The following is a 6,000-nucleotide window of genomic DNA, read 5'->3' as shown; positions in this document are numbered from 1 at the left end:
CCGGAGGTGGAGTTAGGACTTGTTACTCCAGGGGGACAGACACATCTGCCTGTGGGTCCAGGCAGGTTTGCAGGGCAAGTGGCCAGGTGGGACCAGGAGCAACAGCCGGCGTGTGCCCAGTGCTCCAGCCCCAGCTGCTCTTTGCCCTCTGGGCACCTGAACCTAGATTGCCAAAGCTTGCTATTTGTCTGAAGAAGCCCACATCTGCATGTTCATAAGAAATCTCCTGTTTTGTAAATAATAGATTCAGATTTCCCCAAGGACGTCACATAGGCCGGCAAAGCATGGCTGGCTGCAGGGTTCTGCCACGGAGGGGTGGGGGGCGGGTAGGAGAAGGCAGGTCGTGCTTTAACATTCCTGCAGAGAATTCTGCTGCCGCCCGGCTCCAAGCCACCCATGGAGGCCTCACTCAGGGTTCCCTGGGCAGGGGGACGGGGGATCAGGCGGCCCCACCTCACTCAGATAACCAAACAGAGAGATTCATAAAGATTCTAGCCCTGCTGATCTATCATCTTTGGCATCAAATTACATACATATCCCATTATCATTACAGAGCTTTTGGGTTAATTGCAAATCAGGGAGTTAAGATTATTAATGCGAGTGGAAGCTTCCGGGGGTGGGGGAGGGGAGCGCTCAGACCCAGCTGGCTTTTGTCCTGCCCCTGAGTGAGGGCCTTCCACCCCCTGCTGACCTCCTGCTCCCCGCCATGTGGGTGATGTTCCCGAGCTCCCCCGTCAGCTTGTGCACGTGCCGTTGAACCATTTCCCAGGAACTCGGTAGCAGGAGCATTAAAAGCGAATGTGCTCATTACACCTGATGGCACACAATCCACGCAGAGGAAATTAGTAACGATTAGGGCGTCATTAGAGGGAGATGTCTCTCTCCACCCAAAATATTGATGGCAAAAAACCCAGCAGCGCAGATAACAAATGGATGAGACTTAGACACACAAAGCGCCGTTGTGATGATCAATGTCGTCCGACTACACCCCTGACATCTCCAAAACAGAACCGTTAGCAGCTGTTCCAGCTCTTTTCAGCTGTTGCAAAAAAGTATTTGATGTCCTGATACATTCTTTCCATCCAGTGTTTTACCAGACTCCCTAGGACCCTGGAGTAGAATATCTGAGCGATGCTGATTTTTATTTGCGAGAGGTCACAAACGGCTAGCCTATGGTACCTTTAAATATAATTTGTTTAGGCTGCATAACGCTTCTGGAAAGCAATCAGAATAGATTGCCGTGTGGATAAACATCCAGCTTTCTGGCTTCTCTAGACAAATGGAGCTGCGCAGCAACACCAGGCCCATTTCTCTGGATAGCAATGGTCAGGTGGAGTCAAGCACTAAGCATCACCTTTACCGCAGTCTCCACCATGCCCTATCGTGCTCCCAACAGGCTGATGGAGTGATGCTCCAGCAGTTCCCACTGATTGTAGCAATTACATCACCTGGCCCTCTTCCCTTATTGAATGTCTAACTCTGTGAGCATTTGAGTTTGAAATCCACATTCAGGCTTACCCTTTTCCTTAAGACGATCAGACCGATATTTCTTAAAAACAGATGGGCTTGTGCTCCCCATTTCCTCCAAATCCTAGGGTCCCTCCGCCATCCCACACCACCACCGTCACCACCATCAGCCAGTGCCTGGAGGAGGAAGGCCTCACACCCACCCATTCGAAGCCCTTTGTGACCCAGTGAACTCTCACTGCAGCCTGCAAGCCCACCTCCTCCCTTCCGTCCTTGCGTGCCCTCCTCCCCCCAGTCCTGAGTCCCCCCCAGGTCTGTCTGCAGACCTCCTTCTCCCATCATATCGTGAGAGTCCCCAGGGCAGTTTCTCGCCCTCCCACGGCTGCTACCGCTGCTAATCCAGCCAGCTTTGTTCTTAGCAAGCACTCGATAGAGCTCTATTGACTGGATTCACCAGGCACCAGACACGTTTCCTTCGCCTCACGCAGTGTGTGGTTTCTAATTGAGTTCCCAGACTTTGTTGTGTTCCGGAAGAGCACTCCTTCTCACCAAGTGCTTTAATTAGGCCTGGCTGTCCTGTCCAGGGCCCGCCAGCTACCGGAGGCTTAAGGTCTCTCACTTCTTGCTCTAATCAGGCTGTTTGCTTTCAGGCAGCCTCACCGCACACGGCTGAGGTGTCGTCCACCCTCCCAGATTAATCAACTTAATACAAGATACGTTTACCAGGCTGTTGGAATAGTTTATGAGGAGAGAGATGATTTGGCTTAAATCAATCACTCAGAATACACTGAGCAACCTTGCTGGTTGCAGGCGATTTCAGAAAGGGCCTCACACGTCGGTCGTTACGTGCAGAAACGTGCACATATCCTAAGGGTATGGCACAAGACATTTTCACAGAGGGCACACACCGGGGTAACAACACCCAGACCCAGAACCAGAGCATGACAGCACTGCAGAATCTCCCACCGGTCCCCTTCTAGTCACTAAACCCTCCCCCAGTTTCAAATGCCATCAAATCATCTTCCCTGTTTTGTCCTTTATGTAAATGGCATTGTAGAGTTGGCCTGTTTTGCTTCTTCTACTCAACACCCTGCTTATAAGATCCATCCACATTTTTGTGTGGAACTGTATCATCCAATCTCATTGCCTTATAGTAGTAGTCGACTGAGTGACTATAACATTTATTTATCTGTTCTACTCTTGAGGGACATTTGGGTCCTGTCCTTCCCCCACCCCCCGCCCCAGATTGTTGGCTGCTATGCACATGCTAGTCCATGATTAATGGTAAACGCATGTATATATTTCTGCTGGATATTTCTAGGAGTGGAATCTCTGGGTTGGGGATTAGTGTGTATTCAGCTTTGGTACCTACTGCCAAAAAGTTTTCCAAAGTGGTTGTTACTCATTAATTTTTAAGATTTATTCCTTCTTTAATTAATTCATTCAATAATGACTTAACACCTGCTTTGTGCAACCCATTGTGCTAATTGCTGGAGAAAATATAAAGATGGATAAGAACTCATCATGACATTCCCCTATTTTAACTGTCAGTGGATATTCATTGCCTCTAGGATAAAATCTAAATGCTTTAGCTTAGCACACAAAATGCTCTCCAACCTAGACTCAAGTTATTCAGCCTGCCCAAGGGTCTGAAGCTCACACGCCTTGCAGGGCCAGTTGGGTGGGATGAATGACTGCCGAGAGTTGGGTGTGGACTGTGGGGTCTGGGGTCACTTACCCGGCTACAGGGGACAGTAATTGGATTTCAGTTGATCACTTCCATAAGGGAATAGGGGCCTACAATGCCACATCTAACGTGTTAAGAGAAAATGGAATCTGGGCTTGATGTAAAATTCCTAATTTTTAAAAGTTCAAAACTATTTGAAGAATTAAACTACTATGCTAGTCGAACAAAAAACTCAGGTATAAGCAGGATTTGGGTGCAGACTGCCAATTTGCAAACTATGCACCAAACTCTTGTTCTAGAACTTTCCCTCTATTCTCGATGTCCCTGTGTTCATGCCCCTTTCAATCACAGGACCCTTCTTTTGCACATCTCTGGGACTAGCATGTTCCATTGCGCTGCTCAGAGAGGTGTTTTCCCTCTTCTTCACCTGACAATTGCCTCCTCTTCCTCGAGGCCCAGTGCAAATGCCCTTGTCTGCCTGAAAGCCCCCTCCTCTCTCATGTAAACGTCCAAACCACCCTGTCACATTCCTCTATTCTAGCATGCGTCTCACTGTAACACAGCAGTTGATCACTGGTCTGTTTTCCTCACTTGCTCCTCCAGAGCTGAGATCTCAGAGCTTACTTATCTTTGTATCTCCAGCATCTGGTTCACAGGAGGGTCCCATAAATGTTTACTGAGTGAACTAATTGTTTCTGGAGCATCCATTCCCCTTTCTTCCAGCTCATTCCCTGGCTTTGATTTGGAGATGTATCCCTCTCCCACATGGGGGTAGAAGCCAGGTCAAAGACAACCAGGGTCTCAGTGATGGCTCAAAGGAAAGAGGTGATTTAATCCCATCTCACTGGAGTAAACTTCAGGACTTCTGTCGGAGCTTCCAGAAAAGAGGAAATATGGCTGGAGCACTGGGATGCCATCTTGCTACCAGGTAAAGCCTGAGATTGGAGCCAACTCAGACTAGAGGACGCTAAAAACAGGAGAGGCTGGGGCCTGATTATATCACTAGAACACTTGAATCCATCCGTGCCTGAAGACAGCACCTCCCCAGCCTTTTCAGTTACATGAGTCAATAAATTCTCCTTGTTGCTTAAAACAGATGAGTTTTTGCCACTGACAAATAAGAGAAAACATATGGAAGTCACTAAAGTACAAAGTGGTAGTGTGTACAAAGTTCATCAAATATTTACATGAAAAAAACGTTTACATGCACAAGAGTTAGAAATCCCATTCATGGGGGAAGTTACAATCATGGTGGGTTGATGACAAGTATCCAGGAAGGGAGTAGAGAAGGTGAAATATACAGTTGTGGAAACTATATACTTACAGTGGGTGCAGGGAGGATGAATGAGAGGAAGGAAGAGATGGGTGTGGGTGGAGTAGGCTGGGAAGGTTTCATGGGGGAAGTGAGATGTTATTCATTTATTTGCGCGCGCGTGCACACACACACACACACACACACACACACACTCACCATGTACCACGCAATGTGCCAGCATTGAACAGTACAAAGTTTTGCCTTCAAGAAGCTTATATTTCAGTGATCAAAACAACCAGACAAATAAAATAATTGCCAAGTGACAATAAGTGCTAGGACTTATTTGTCCAAAGGACTCATGGGTACAAAGAGCTCTTGGAGGAAGTGGCATTTAAACTGATATGCTGGTTATGACCAGGGTCCAGCCACGTGAATAGCAAACCTAAGGGGCATCCAGGGAGGTACACAGCATGTGCTAAGACCTTGGAGAGGGGATGAACTTGGTGTGCTTGAGGAAACCAAGGGCCATTGGGACCTATGTCTGGTCAGGGAGGGAGTCCCACAGGCTGTGGATGGAAAGTTAGGCAGAGGCTAGATCGTGCAGAGCTCTGCTCACTGGAGTAAATCGTTAAGATTTTGTTCCGTGAACAATGGAAAGGCACTGGAAGTACTTGAGCAGAGAAATGACACCCTCTGACTTGTGTTTTTCAGTCACTCTGGCCGTTGTGGGGACAATGGGCTGTAGGGAGCAAGCACAGGTGCCTGGAGGTCAGGTAAGAAGCTTCTGGGTGAAATGATGGCTATCCAGAAGCAGGTGTTAGAAATGGAGAGAAGAGCACATAGTTGGAATCTCTTTGGACGTCGAATCAATGCGACTTACTCATGGATGGAGGGATGGAGGGCAAGAGCCGATGCGGAGTATCTCCCAGGTTCTGGCTCCAGAATCTTGATAGGTGGTGATACCACTTGCTGAGATGGGGAAGACGTGACGAGAGGGCCAGACGGGTGTGCTTGGCAGCAGGACCGTGAGTTCAGCTTGAAGACGTGGCATGGGCCTTGGGGAGGATAAAGGATTGGGACAAGAGAACAAAATGAAGATGCCTGAGTTCAGGAGTGAAGATAGGGGGTGGTGGACACATGTTGGTGTGTGTTCGAGATGTTGGGTCAGGGACGCCCACGGTCTTGATTACTCATGGGATTTAGACATGCGACCTTTGCCCAAACAAACAGGGCTTGATTTGTGCTAGGGAAAACACAAATACATCCATTTGGGGGAGATTTTTTCCATGCAGTTAAACACAGCAGCCCCAGAGGGAGTGATGGCATAATTTAATCATGTACAACATGCCACTGAGAGCCAGTCTGGCTAACAGGAGTGATTAATAGCCACATGCTGAATCTGTGATTGTTTTCAGTGATGCTATGGAGAAGGAGGAGACAGACATTCCCATTATACTGTGACTACAAGGTCTAGAGTTTTGTACTTAATGCCACATCAGGCAAGATCCATGGTGCACACAGCAGGATCCCCAAATTATAACCCCCTCCCACCCACCCCCTCCACAGCCTTTACAAGGTCAGAAAACTTAAG

General features: G+C 48.1%; 1 long non-coding RNA gene across 1 annotated transcript in view; it reads right to left on the bottom strand.

The window, feature by feature from the left end:
- Positions 1 to 4,695: 4,695 nt before the first annotated feature.
- Positions 4,696 to 6,000, bottom strand: part of LOC117035015 (uncharacterized) — a 79,574-nt gene continuing 78,269 nt past the window's right edge. Inside the window, exon 3 of the long non-coding RNA XR_004425153.1 lies at positions 4,696 to 5,464. This is a non-coding gene — a long non-coding RNA (uncharacterized LOC117035015). The remainder of the gene's footprint in view (positions 5,465 to 6,000) is intronic.

This window comes from Rhinolophus ferrumequinum, chromosome 15 (genome assembly GCF_004115265.2).
Source record: "Rhinolophus ferrumequinum isolate MPI-CBG mRhiFer1 chromosome 15, mRhiFer1_v1.p, whole genome shotgun sequence".
In the NCBI taxonomy this organism is placed as follows: Eukaryota; Metazoa; Chordata; class Mammalia; order Chiroptera; family Rhinolophidae; genus Rhinolophus; species Rhinolophus ferrumequinum.
The sequence above is the reverse complement of the archived record's forward strand: the minus strand, read 5'-3'. Positions and strand labels throughout refer to the sequence as shown.